General features: G+C 33.2%; 1 protein-coding gene and 1 long non-coding RNA gene across 4 annotated transcripts in view; both read right to left on the bottom strand.

Annotated features, from left to right (window-relative positions):
- The window catches only part of LOC145313563 (uncharacterized), an 84774-nt gene extending 73575 nt beyond the window's left edge, over positions 1-11199 (bottom strand). Inside the window, exon 1 of one of the 2 annotated variants that reach the window (XM_080153019.1) lies at positions 10893-11199. The gene's annotated coding sequence lies outside the window, so the exon portion shown is untranslated. The remainder of the gene's footprint in view (positions 1-10892) is intronic. The other variant, XM_080153021.1, reaches the window with a different exon arrangement.
- Positions 560-9784, bottom strand: LOC145313554 (uncharacterized). Of its 2 annotated transcripts, none has more exons than XR_013877367.1 (8): positions 9318-9784; positions 8484-8583; positions 7758-7837; positions 7153-7265; positions 3328-3398; positions 2371-2427; positions 1964-2019; positions 560-1737 (listed from the first exon to the last, which is right to left on the bottom strand). It is a non-coding gene; the product is annotated as an uncharacterized LOC145313554 (long non-coding RNA). The 2 variants fall into 2 exon arrangements; XR_013877368.1 differs by having other exon boundaries at positions 7758-7905; positions 9318-9773.
- Positions 11200-15343: the final 4144 nt, after the last annotated feature.

Raw genomic sequence — 15343 nt, 5'->3', positions numbered from 1 at the left:
TTTTAAACTTTTAAATATTTTACTTTATATAATTTGTATTAAGGTAGAAGATGGGTATATTTACCCCTGATTAATTAGTTTCCACGTTATTACGACTATCCTTTACGAAAGCTTTTTAATTCAACCTTGCTACGAAGCCTCCCAGCCAGAAAGTAGCATCACTATCGCGCTACTATAGCGCACGATATCGTGTAGCAATCGAGCACGAGTTCTTACGATATCGCTAAATAGTCGTCCAATGCACATTGACGATATGTTACGATAAGTGGTCGAAAAGGTACTTAGAGCTGCGCGATACACCTACGAACTCGTAAGTGATATCGTAAGTATCGTACGCGATATCGCATCAGTTTCGTAGCAGTTTCGTTATGGCATTGACGCATTTTTTACGACATTTAGCGATATCGCATCAATGTCGCGAGTATTTATGGGGGTCAATTAAACGATAAACGCGATTAAATCGCATAACTCGTACACGATACAATAGCTACATTTACGATAAAGTCGCATACGATTGCTTTCCGAATTTGGCGAGTAGCTGGTTAAAAAAATCAGATAATAATTTATTTAATATTTATTCAAAGATTCAAAGAACATATACAAAAAAAAGGATACTGTATGACATTTTCTTTCATAATAAACTTTAAATATATTAGAACATTTACTAACAAGACAACATCCATAACAGCAAGACCAAAAAAATATCTCTTAATTACTGAAAAAAGTATTATTCAATAACTTAAGTTTTTCTTTGCTCCCAAGTTTGAAATTGATAGGACACATAATCCAGAACAAACCTATTTATACATGAGTGTTACTTTAAAAAAAGGCTACATTATTTTTACAAATAAAGGGTGACAACATCCATAAAAGCAAAGCATTAAACGGTATGACAGACGAACATTAACTCTAGAAGAGTGTCATAACTGAATATACAAAATATAAATGATTTGACAACATTCTATGTAAAGTTAAAAAAACTCCATAAATACAGAAACTGTAAAAGGACATAATGACAAATAAAAAAATGTTGTTAAAATGCTATAAATCAAGATGTTTAAAATGGAATCATGAAAAGTTTAAAATCGATAGGATAATTTTAACATGACTAAATTAACAGAAAAGCTAACGTTATGGACGTACGGACGGACCGATCCTTAAAAAAGCATATATGGCATCATACTATAAACAATTTTCTACAAATATTAAAATAAATATAAATTAATACAAGCTTTGTTATCGAGGGCCTTTGGCCCCTTGGGTCGAACAAAACTGGTTTTAATTTCATTTTCTACATAAAGCTTAAAAAAATTTCAGATTTCTAGGGAAGACTTTTTCTTGTTTGTTTTTGTAAGTTACAATTTATTGTTTTTATCATTTGGAATTTTTTTTAAAAATGCAAAGTTTTATTTGTCTAGGTAAGTTCTTTAATTAGTTTTCTTATAAACATGGCTTACAACATCCATAAAAGCGAAGCACTGAAACTGTAGGTTAATGAAATTTAACTGTCACTAAACACTTCCAGATAGAATTTCACTTTTCATATTCATTACCTATAAGGTAATAAATGTCACAAGGAGAATTTTAGGTCACAGAGTTCACATTAGGGAGATGTTATCCCTATGACTTCCATCATACTCCGCCACCACCTGGGCTCCGGTTGTACGGACAGAGCTTAGGGGCAAGAATTAAATGAACCGTGGTGGCTCCCACGACCAAGGCCTCTGGGTTGCTTCTCTGAAAAAATATTAACAATTAATAAACGTTTTAACTAATAATTGTTTTCTATAAAAGGTGTAGTTTTGTGTCTTAACATTTGGGATGTACATCAATCTATCGGTCATTGTCTTAACCCTTTTAGATCCCTAAGTTTTATATTTTATATCATCGTATTGTAGACAGCTTTCCGCGAACATTATGCGGATAGTATGGCGAAAAACTGGTTCTAATCCATCGAATATACCTGGTTGTCAACAGCCTGTCCAGCCTCTCCTACACCATACCATCTCCTTCCTCAACCTTAAATTATATTCTTACAATAAAGTAACACGATGTCTGTACAACCGAAGGATCTCGCTAACCCCTAAACTGATATGATTCTCCTTTACAGGGTTTCTCTAAAGACCTTGTAAGGTTCATTTTTTCGGGGAAAAGAATGAAGAAAGGGAAGAGAAAGCGCCCCTAGAATCCCCCCCCCCAAAAAAAAAATAATATATTAATAACAGAATCTCTATGTGTCTATCTGAACCACAACAAAATTGCTTATTAAATTAAAATTAAAATAGGGGCGTAGCCGCTAGAATTATGTAAAATAGTAATGTTTTTCAGCAACTTAAGATTTGGATAACTACATAATTACTATCTATGTACCTGACTGGATGGACTGAGAAATTCCATTAAAACCTAGCTATCTTCCTTCATCCGCACCTAGAAAAATAAAATTTCTGTATGAAAGGATTCTAATTTATTAAAGAATAAGACAATGGACGATAAATTAATGTACATCACAAATGTTTATCATTAATTTCTTATCAATAATCTGACAATAAATTCTCAGGCAGGGAAAGGGCTTTAAAAGTTTGAATACTGAAGGTTTGTAACCATCTGAATTAATATTAATATATGTCACAGTGCAAATGAAGGTGCTTTGACTTTTGTGTCAGAACTTAAATTGGGACATAGTGCATTCCATTACCCTAGGTTAGGTAACTTCATTTCACTTTTCAATAAAATCTAAAATGCAGCGGTTTTTCAGAAAATTAAATTTGAAAATTTCAAGTTCAATTTTCACCCAATAGGAGTTACCGCATATTCATGACAAGAAAAGCAAAGATTATTTATTTAAAATTTTGAACAACTTTGCTTTTATAATGTTCTTCATAAAACCACTCCTGAAGTGAGTTAATTAATGGCCATTTTTATCAATTGCTTTGCTAAGGTCACTGAAATTCAGCCTTAAATAAATCATATATAGAGAGGTTTTGTGACTGACTTTATAAAAGCAAAGTTGTTCAAAATTTTAAATAAATAATCTTTGCTTTTCTTGTCATGATTTTGCGGTAACTACTAGTGGGTGAAAATTGAACTTGAAATTTTTAAATCTAATTTTCTCAAAAACCGCTGCATTTTAGATTTTATTGAAAAGAGAAATGAAGTTACCTAACTTAGGGTAATGAAATGCGCTATGTCCCAATTTAGGTTCTGACACTAAAGTCAAAGCACCTTCGAAGGCACTGTGATGTATTTTAAGAAGTTGCAGGGACCCTGAGGGATAAGGCCAATTTCAATAGAAGAAAAATTGATAAAAAAAAATAAATAAAAAGCTACCTATTAAATAAATCCTTTGATAAAAGAATTATTCAGCGTTCTTGAAACCAATGGCCTTCCGGTATCCAAAACTAAAACAGGATTAGATTGTTAAATTTTTAGTATGACATTTGTCCCAAATGAAGTCACTGTAATGAAAGACGCTTCCGCAGAGAAGGAAAGAAAAAGAGAGGATTAATATCAGAGAGGGAGAGGACATTAGGCTGTTTATTACACTAGTCCCCAATATTTTATAATGACGTTTTCTTATTTGTTTGTTAAACAACTTTGGGGACTTGGTTAATTCATTAAGTTAAGTGTCCAACCGTTTTCTCCCCTCCTTGGTGTAAAAAACTAAAAGAATATGCAAGAGGGGAGATTATATAAATAAAAAAATATTACCTATTACTTTAAATTTCACTTAATTTTACTTTATTTTCCTGTGAAAAGATTGAGGGGGAGAGAGGAAGAATATTTACCCCCATCCACTTACAAGGGGGACGTAACTGAAGCTTTTTTGATGCAGGGGGGGGGGGGGGTTTTTCTCTGGAACCACTTGATGAACCGTGTAAATTTTATGGACTTAAGCTTTTATGGGTATGAACATCTTATGGTTTCAAAGTCAACCCCCTACCCCCACCCCCTAGCCCCCCGGGGCTCAAAAACCCCCTAAAAATGAACCTAACCTTAATTTTCTCAGAAACCATTTGACCAATAGGGATGATTTCTTAAACTGAAGCTTCTATGGTTATAAACTAACTTCTAGTTTAAAAGTTACTCCCCCATGCCGACAACCCCTAGCCCTCCGGGGCTCAAAAAAAAACCCTATAAATGAACCTAACCTTAATTTTCTCAGAAACCATTCGACCAATAGAGATGATTTCTTAAACCTAAGCTTTTATGATTATAAACTAAATTTTGGTTTAAAAGTCACCCCCCTGCCGCCAACCCCTAGCCCTCCGGGGCTCCAAAAAACCCTAAAAATGAACCTAACCTCAATTTTCTCAGAAACCATTCGACTAATAGAGATGATTTTTTAAGCTTAAACTTTTATGGTTATAAACTAAATTTTGGTTTAGAAGTCACCCCCCTGCTGCCTACCCCTAGCCCTCCGGGGATCAAAAAAAAACCATAAAATGAACCTAACCTTTATTTTCTCAGAAACCATTTGACAAATAGAGATGATTTCTTAAACTTAAGCTTTTATGGTAATAAACTAACTTCTAGTTTAGAAGTCACCCCCCTGCTGCCAACCCCTAGCCCCCCGGGGCTCCAAAAAACCCTAAAAATGAACCTAACCTTTATTTTCTCAGAAACCATTCGACCAATAGATATCATTTCTTAAACTTAAGCTTTTATGGTTATAAAGTAACTTCTAGCCCTCAGGGATAAAAAAAAACAATAAAAATGAACCTAACCTTTATTTTCTCAGAAACCATTTGACAAATAGAGATGATTTCTTAAACTTAAGCTTTTATGGTTATAAACTAACTTCAGTTTTGTAGTTACCCGCTGCCGCCAACCACTAGGCCCCCCGGGCTCAAAAAACCCTAAAATTAACCTAACCTTAATTTTCTCAGAAACCATTTAATCAATAGAGATGATTTCTTAAACTTAAGCTTTTATGCTTATAAACTAACTTTTAGTATAGAAGTCAACCCCCCCCTGCGCCAACCCCTAGCCCTCCGGTGCTCAAAAAACCCTAAAAATTGACCTAACCTATTTTTTTCAGAAACTATTTAATCAAGAGAGATAATTTCTTAAACTTAAGCTTTTATGCTTATAAAATAACTTATAGTTTAGAAGTCACTCCCCTGCCGCAAACCCCTATCCCTCCGGGGCTCAAATAACCCTACAAATGAATCTAACCTTTATTTTCTCAGAAACCATTTAATCAATAGAGAGGATTTCTTAAACTAATTCTTTTATGATTATAAACTTACTTTTAGTTTAGAAGTCACCCCCCTGCCGCCAACCATTAGCTTTCCGGGGCTTAAAAATCCTAAAAATGAACCTAACTTTAATTTTCTCAGAAACTGTTTGATCAAGGGATATGATTTCTTAAACTTAAGCTTTTATGCTTATAAACTAACTTATAGTTAAGAAGTCACCCCCCTGCCGCAAACCCCTAGCCCTCAGAGGCTTAAAAAAACTTCTAAACTAAAAGTTAATTTATAAGCATAAAAGCTTAAGTTTAAGAAATCATATCTATTGTTCTAATGGTTTCTGAGAAAATAAAGGTTAGGTTCATTTTTTCGGGTTTTTTTATCTCCAGAGGGCTAGGGGTTGGCCCCTTTTTAACCAAAAATTAGTTTATAACCATAAAAGCTTAAGTTTGAAAAATTATCTCTATTGATCAAATGGATTCTGAGAAAATTAAGGTTGGGTTCATTTATAGGTTTTTTTTTGGAGCCCCGGAGGGCTAGGGGTTGGCAGCAGTGGGGTGACTTCTAAACTAGAAGTTAGTTTATTAGCATTATAGCTTAAGTTTAAGCAACTATCTCTATTGATCAAATGGTTTCTGAGAAAATTAAGGTTAGGTTCATTTTAGTGTTTTTTGGAGCCCCGGAGGGCTAGGGTTTGGAGGCAGGGGAGTGATTCTAAACTATAAGTTAGTTTATAAGCATTAAAGCTTAAGTTTAAGAAATCATCTCTATTGATCAAATAGTTTCTGAGAAAATAAAGGTTAGGTTCATTTTATGTTTTTTGGAGCCCCGGAGGGCTAGGGGTTGGCGGCAGGGGGGTGACTTCTAGACCAAAAGCTAGTTTATAACCATAAAAGCTTAAGTTAAAGAAATCATCTCTATTGGTCAAATAGTTTCTGAGAAAATTAAGGTTAGGTTCATTTGGAGGGTTATTTGAGCCCAGGAGGGCTAGGGGTTGGCGGCAGGGGGGTGACTTCTAGACCAAAAGCTAGTTTATAACCATAAAAGCTTAAGTTTAAGAAATCATCTCTATTGGTCGAATGGTTTCTGAGAAAATTAGGGTTAGGTTCATTTTTAGGTTTTTTTGGAGCCCCGGAGGGCTGGGGGTTGGCGGCAGGGGGGTAACTTCTAAACTAGAAGTTAGTTTATAACCATAAAAGCTTAAGTTTAAGAAATCATCCCTATTAGTCAAATGGTTTCTGAGAAAATTAAGGTTAGGTTCATTTTTAGAGGGTTTTTAAGCCCCGTGGGGCTAGGGGGTGGGGGTTGACTTTGATACCATAAGATGCTCATACCCATAAAAGCTTAAGTCCAAAAAATTTACACGGTTCATCAAGTGGTTCCAGAGAAACCCCCCCCCCCCCTGCATCAAAAAAGCTTCAGTTACGTCCCCCTTTTAAGTTTTTATTTAACTTACGACAAAAATTTTTGGAGAGTAAATTAACAGGTATCTAGAGGGATGAGACAATGGACGAAAAATTGATGTACAACCCCATAAATGATACTCAAAATTACCCCTTCTTTAGATTAAAATTAGTTGTTAAAATGTTTGATCACTCAACTTAATGAATCAACGAATCAAATTGACTAACATCCTCAAAGTTTATAAGTCAACGAATAAGAAAACTTCGGGGACTAGTGTAATAAACAGCCCATTGTCTCCTATTTCTTTTGTGATTTTTACTGGTACCCAAACTTTTACATAGATATACACAGACAGACATTTACCCTGTTACTTTTATATAAAGGAAACATTGAGGCGTAGCCACTCTATAAAATAGTACGCACGTACATATAAACAGACAGACAGACATCATGTTACTTTTAAATAAGTATACATATTCAAACAGTCACACTGTTACTTTCATGTAAGGATATGCGGCCTAGCCACTCAACAATAATAAAATTAATCCGTACGTACCTGACTCATAGAGCACACAGACAGACCTATTCTCTCCGATCCTTTTGCTGACCTCTAGCGGATCCAACCAAAGGGTCAACTCCCCAGGCAAACCCGCAGTAATACGGATACATCTGAAATATAATTTGATATAAAAACTTTGGGTACTGATAATTTCTTTGTACATTGTTCCCTCCCTCCCTGATGAACCAAAATACATATATTATTACTTGGATGTTATACCAGATTTTTTATTACTCTAATAAAGTGAAACTTGTAGCTAACTAAAATAACAATTCTCCCCTCCCCTCTTTTAATGGATAAGACAATAAATAATTATTTATGAAAAATATTTTAACTACCACTGTCCTATCCCTCCCAGCCCCAATCCCTCAAATAATTAAAAAGTTTGAAATGGCAGGTATCTAAAGGGATAAGACGATGGCCGATAAATTGATGTTCATCCCCAATGATAATACACAAAATTTCCCCTTCTGTAGATTACAATTAATGATTGTAAAGTTTGGACTAACTAATCTACATTCAATAAGTCTCTAAAATTGCTCTTAACAGCTGTTAATACAAAACTTTGGGTACCTTGTTATAATAAAACTTTGGGTACGTACCTGGCTAGCTGAGTCTCTGACGCGCCTCTCCGGGACAGACGGACAAGGTGGACCAGAAAAACATGGAAGTTATGTTAGGTCTGAAATAACAAGTCATTGGTTGATAAGTTTATACACTATAGGTTACACACTGCAACTTAGGTCCGGTCTAAAATAATAAGGATTAGTTTTATTGTGATTTGGGACACTTACCATTCTTCAGGCCCAGGGATATCTAGTGATAAGATTATAAAATCTCTTCGGTAGATTAAAGTTATTGGTTGAAAAGTTTAAGGATGGAGAGGGACAACGATACAACACTGGAAGTTAGATTTGGTCAGAAAAAAAGATCACTTATACAGGGATCTAAAGGGATAAGACAATGGCCGATAATTTATGTACATCCCCAATGATGATGCACAAAGTTACCCTATTTGTTAATTGATTAATTAAGTTTGGACGCCGATAGTTACGAAACAAACTATTCAAATCCAAAGTTTTAGAGCCAATGAATAAGATAACGTATAATTGGTATTAAGGGATAAGACAATTTCCAATAAATTATGATAGACAAGATCTTCTGTAGATTAAAAGGTTTGGTTGAAAAGTTTGGACACTACAAGTTAGGGAACCAAACAATCAACACTCAATAAAAGTACCTAAAGTTTAAGAGCCAACGTATAAGGTTACGTTGTTATAAAACTTTGGGTATAAGTATAATTTACAGTCATTATAAAAAAAACCTACCTGTAAAATAAATCCTATAATGATAGAATTATCCAGCGTTCTTGTAACCCTTGGCTCTTGATATTTAAAAGTTTGTCTGTTTGTTGTCCGCTCTCTTATTCTAAAATAAAAAAAATATGTTAATAATAGTTATTTATTGCATCGTAGTATAGACAGCTTTCTGTGGATGTTGAAATTGATAATTGTAAGATTAAAATGAAAGAATAAAGCCATTTTATTAACCCCAAGGGGCCGATGGTTATGATTTTTATTTTCATATTAAAGGAAAACTGTCTGCAATGCGATACTAAAGATGATTTTTCAGTATGAATGAGAAGTGGATATTAAACAGTTTCAAAGCCATACTGGAAATAATAATAATTTCCATAAAGGACATGCCTAAAATAGTATTTTAAAAACTATATGGTAATATTTATTTGTTGAATAGTATTATAGACAGCTTTCCGCGATATCAAAATAAAAAAATCATAGAATAAAAATAGTTTTGTTATAGTCGCAAAGGAAGCAAAACTGGTATTAAGGTATTATCCTCTTACAAATTTTTTTTTAATATGTATTGAAAATTTGAGTACCTAATTTTTGAAAGATCATTTTAACAACCAAAATGTCCTATCCCTCCTTCGGTATAAGCTAACCATCAAATAAAAAGGTATAAAATTGCAGGTTTCTAAAGGGATAAGACAATAATGGTTGATAAATTAATGTACAAAACCAATAATAATACACAAAATTACCCCTTCTGTAGATTACAATTAATAGTTGTAACGTTTGGACACTAAACTTAATAAACCAAACCAATAAAAATTAGATAAAAGACACTAAAACTTTGGGTACCTGGCTAGCTGCATCTCTGACACGCCCCTTCTGGACGCGCTAAACAATTCAATCTTTATACAATTATGGTTAGAAATACGTTGTAGACTGTACATTGTCGTTCTGAAATAATTTTAAAGGATAAGATGTTACAATAATGAATATGGGAATGATTAACGTAAGTATGTATAGGGATGAAATAGGTTTAGAAACATACTTACATTTCTTATGAAAATCTTAAAAATTGAAGAAAAAAATATTTCTAATTAAGATCAATATCACTGACAAAATTAACACAATTCCATTAAATAAGTCAACTTCATAGACAAACGGACGGACAGACGGCCACGGACGGACCGAATAATATTACAGAAAAGCTTTATTTTTATTTAAAAATACAAATATACTTCTTTTAAATAGTCAATATCACCGAGAATTTTTTAAAAAAGAACCTATTAACCTAAACACGCCGATGACAAATTAAGTTTGCGGCATTCATGCGCGCGCGTAAGGGTTTTCAACTTTTTTATTTAACTTTAATCTTAAGAATTAGCATCAATCCACAAACATAAAGTTTTTGACTTTGGACATGTATACATTCATATTAAGTATTCTAGAAGTAAATATATTTCTAATGTTCCTTATTTAAAAATCTTGACATAAAATTAATTCCATGCCTAAATAAGTTGGCAAGTTTGAAGCCAAGTTCATTTTCAACATTTAAAAAACAAATAATGTTTTCTAATTTAGTAATCTTTTGAATTATCAGAAAATTTAACGCTCTTTCATTAAAAAATTTAAATAATGTAAATTAAATTTTTGTATTTTTTAAGATACATTTTTAAAATGAACTTGTCTTTTATGAATGATGACGCCACTTAGCTACGAACTTTGCCATATTTTTACCATAATATCGTAAATACGATTTTGTCGCTAATTTAGCAAAAACTCGCGTAAGATATATACGACTATATCGCCAATATCGTAAATACGATTTTGTCGCAAAATTAGCAAAGATATCGTGAGCAACTTCAGGCGATATTTACTATATTTTCGCAAAAAATCGTAAATACGATATTGGCGATAAAATACGATATATCGCACGCGAGTTTTCTTACGACGTTTCTGGCTGGGCTTGTGTGATGCTAGGGTAATTGGGTTCTTAGGGAACCACACTTATTACATAATATTATCTTGAGTTAGAAAGGTTTTAAGCTATAAACAGACTTATACAATTAGATATGTCAATATCCTTAAGTTATTTATAATCTATATAATGGCACCTTTGAAATAAGCTCATATTATATCAAACCTATATTCGCCCTTTAACAATATTGACGCATTAAGTTTATCAGATTTAACACGTTGAATTATTAAGACATGATATTTTAAATAAAAAAAATAAAGAGTAACAATCGAACTATAATACAAAAGAAATCACCGACGCAAAGTAATTAAGTTAAAATTATTAAAATTTATAAACCACTAAACCTTTCATGCGGCGGCGCATAAATAACAAAAAATTAACTTTTTCATAAAAAAATGACGAAAACCGGCATAACTGTAAAAAATACATAAAAATAGCTTAAAACTTACCTTATTTAAAAATATATGTATAGCTGCACGTTAATATCACAAAATATTTAAATATTTTCTCAACAAAGAAGTCTCAGATTTCTATATTAAAGTTGTGTATGTACATGGAAATTTCCCAACAACAAATCTTCCCCCCCACAACAAATCATCTGTTTTCTGTGTGTGTGTGTGTGTGTGTGTGTAAGTGTGTGTGTGTGTGTGTGTGTGTGTGACGGTTGAAATTCTTTTGATTCGTCTGCTAAAAGGGAAGGCTGACGAAGGGGAGAGTGGTCGGGGAAGAAATGCGTGATTTTACGCACAAAACTTTTTAAATGTTGCCAACCTTTACTAATAAAAGGACCAAAATTTGAGTCGTCGTTTTTTTTTTACTGGAAACTTTGAAAATTAACACCAATGAAAACTTTTAACTTAGAAGTATAGATCTATTTTAAAAATATGGCATGAAAGTCCAATAAGTTACACCTTTGATGACGTATATTTTTTTGTTTACAATAGAACATATTTATTAAAAAAAACTCTGTAGTTTGAGGGTTATTTCATTACCACGATTAGCGGGGAGCATATTCAATCTTTATTTTGTTTTTAAATTATCTTTTTAGAAAATGGATACTTTTATCAAACTTTTCTTTTAATCAGAAAAGAATCAAATTATTATGGGGTGGCAACACAATTAAGAAAGGCAGAAAAGGGGGCTCTTTTGTACTGTGGGGTAACAGGAAACTAAGGAGAAATTCAAGGTGAAAGCAATAGAAGGGGAAGGTAATTTTACAACACACTTTCCTCCCCCCTCTTCTATAGGACGCACTATGACGGTTACGCAAAACATGACGCTTTCCCATTGGCTGGACGCACATAAACACTTTTCTCTCATTGGCTAAAAGGTTATTTAAATTTCTGTCTGCTTCTAAGTTTACGCAAATTACGCAACGGACTGCTTTCTTTTTCTTACTAAAATGACCATAATATAAGTGTCAATCAAAAATCAGTAAAACTGCGCTTCAGTTGAAATTACGCATAAAATGTATAAATCTTGAATACGTTAGCACATATATCTATATCAAAATACTATAATTTATGATAATGTACTACTATTTTTAAAGTTTCTCGTACATTTTTTGATATTTTCGATGTTGTTCTGGGGCAAAAATGATCCTTTTTTGTAAATAAAAATTGAAAGATCTAATCCTAAATCAATATGTACTTTGGAGAAATCATTTGTTAATGAAAACAATGCATTTTGATATTTATTTTAAAACCTGGCTCTAAAATCATAATTGTCGCCTTCCATTGGAAAATTATAAATAAAAAAACCTACAACACCAATGAATAAATACCTGAAACTACAATAGAATGGTCAAATAGATTTTGAAATACTTAAATTATTACATACCTGGAGTACAGAACTATAAATATAAATTTACATTGCAGATCTTATAGGTATATTTTTAAAAGCGAAGCTTTTCTATAAGTAGGGTCTGTCCGTCCGTACGTCCGTAACGGATAGCTTTTTTCGTTAATTTAGGCATGTTAGAATTGTCCTATCGATTTCAAATTTTGCATGGTGATTCCTTTAATAGTTAGATACGATTTAGAAAGCGTAGCAACTCTATAATCATTACCAAAATGTCCGTATGTCCGTTTTAAACATGTTGATTTTTTTACTTTTTTAACAAAAAATTTTTATGTGATCAAATCATCCGATTGATCTGATTTTTGGTATATTGATTCCTGGGAGAACAAAGTATAATGTTATAAGCGAAGCAACTCTATAATCAAGTTCTAAAAATGTAGGTATGTCCATAATCATTATCCTGTACAAAGCAGTTTTTCAACAAATTTACTTAGAATTTTGCTTCGACTCTTATATGTTTATATTCTGATTATTTAGTTCTGACAATATATAAGTGTTAATGTCCGTTTGTCCTACCGTTTCAGTGCTTCGCTTTTATGGATGTTGTCATCCTTGTTTTACTGAAACTAAGCGGCTGAGTCACTAGCAAAACATAGATCTTTAAGGATGAAACTTAGCTAAAAACAAATTCCGAGATCATATAGGCGAAGCCTGAAATTGAGACTTGATTAGGTGTTCTTTAACAAGATCTTAAAAGTACTACAAACAAACAAAAAGTGCTTTCCACAAATTAATGTATTGTAAGGTTATTGGTTATCAACCAATTAAAGCAAGAATTCTTTCTGGATTTATCTAAGTAAGATATAAAAAAAAAATAGTTTCACATTTCTCCATTCCTGCTTTGGGATTCTTTTTATAAATATAAAGCACGGATTTTGCATTCCATATACAAAAGAAAAGGGCAAGGCCTTTTAAAGTCTGCAAAACTTAGGAAGGAAGGGGATATTTGATATAAATTGTAATGGTAAAAAAAGTTTTAAAATACGTTCTTTAAATTGTTTGCAATAAACCTTGGGTACTTATAAAAAAGCTCGAAGTTTGGTTGATTCATACCAACTATGTCCAAACTTTTCAACCAATAATTTTAATCTACAGAAGCCGGTAATTTTGTTCTCATCCATTCATCGTAGATTGTCTGATCCCTTAAGATCCCTGAGGAAATTGCATTTTACTTATTTTTTTCTTTTGCTCGAAAAGCAGGCTTTTAAAGTCTGCAGTATGCCTGTAAAATTGCTTGAAATAAGTTAAATGAAGTTGCAAAAAATACTCCTTTTTCTGCCCAGAAAGAAAAATAAACAAAACATTGAAGTTTCTAGGACAACTATGTTCCTAATTTGCGAAGCTACTAAATTAATTATTATTGAAATTAAAAAGATATAGCCTAAAAACTTAAGTCCAGGTCAGGTTCAACAAGCAATCTTTCCTTTTCTGTCCAAAAACCCGAGGAGTTATGTCAAGTAACTCACAATTCTTTGATTGCAATATGACCTGTCTGTAAGTCTAAATGTGAATGGTAATGAGTTGCGCCTGAATTTGGCCAATTCATTCCCTCTACTCTGTCTATTAGTGTCGCGCATCTGACAAAGCAGCAGTAAGAATCATTATAACACCTTTTGTTATGACGTAACGTTCACACGAGAATCGAACTCACCACCTCTACGACGACAAGCGGATGTGCCACATTCGCTGGTTTATTGATACAGGTATAGAGTAGCTACACTTCCATAATAAATATATAAAAATTTATATTTTAAGTCTACCCAAATTCCTACTGCATAATTTATTGCAAAAGACTAAATTGACAAGGAAAGTTTATACGCTAGGACAACACATTAATCGATATATTATTACTTGGATGATGCACTCAATTTTCCTGTACTAAAATAAATTGAAACTTACAGTTGGCTAAAATAACGATACCCCATTTAACCCATCTCCTCCCCGTATACTGGATGGACGAACTGACCAATAAATGATGTCCAAGTTTGCAACTTTGACGACAATTTTCCATGACAATATATCCATTAACACATTCATAAAATACTCAAAAGAAAGCTTCAATCACTGTTTGGTTTCCATATCTCTCTGAGTAAATATTTTCTAAGAATTTAGTTTGAATTACAATAAAGTTTTTTTATTGCTTTGTGACTGAAGATTAAAGTGTGGAGTGTGTATTCGCAGGGATCTAAAGGGATAAGACAATGACCGATAAATTGATGTACATCTTCAATGATAATACACAAAGTACCCATCCTGTAGAATAGAATTGGTGGTTAAAACGTATGGATTCTAAACTTAATAAACAAACCAATCAAAATTCAATAAAAGTCCCCAAGGTTATCACATAAAACTTTGGGGACTAATGTAATAAACAGCTCAATGTCATCTCCCTCCCTGGCGTATTCGTGGGCGGGACAGACCAAAATGTTGTGCATTTTTGGTGCCTATACAATAAAATAAAAAAATATTTATTAAAGTTTATTATTTTTCTCATATAAAAAGTAAATTTAGATCATAGGCGTCCAAGGGGGGGGGGGTAATGGGGCGATTACCCCCCCCCCCAAACGATTTTTTTCATTTTACTCCCCCCATTTAAAATTTACCCCTACCCTGGGGGTGCCGTAGGCACCTCCAACCATTTAGGAGGGGGTATTTACCCCCCCCAAACAATTTTGGGGGGGTAAATACCCCCCCCAAAATAAAAAATCTCTAATAAAAAAAATTTTTGCGCGCTTCGCGCGCATTTTTAATACTATATATTTAATAAAATTTAAATTACCCCCCCCAAAAAATTTTACCCCGGGGGTAAATTTTGGGGGGGGTAAACTAAATTTACCCCTGCCAACAGGTTTCAGGGGGGGTAATTACCCCCCCCAAGCAAATTTTGCCCCTGATGTAGATAAATGTTTTCGGCACCTCGGGGCTAAAAAACTTGTTTTAATCTTATAATTGTACTTTCTATATCCGCGGAAAGCCGTTTATAATACGATGAAAGAAATAACTATTCTTTTCATGGAACATATATCATGGAAAGAAAACG

The sequence above is a fragment of the Acartia tonsa genome, chromosome 1 (genome assembly GCF_053477335.1).
Source record: "Acartia tonsa isolate MP-2025a chromosome 1, ASM5347733v1, whole genome shotgun sequence".
Classification (NCBI taxonomy): domain Eukaryota; kingdom Metazoa; phylum Arthropoda; class Copepoda; order Calanoida; family Acartiidae; genus Acartia; species Acartia tonsa.
Note: the sequence above shows the minus strand (reverse complement) of the source record. Positions and strands in the feature narration are given on the sequence as shown.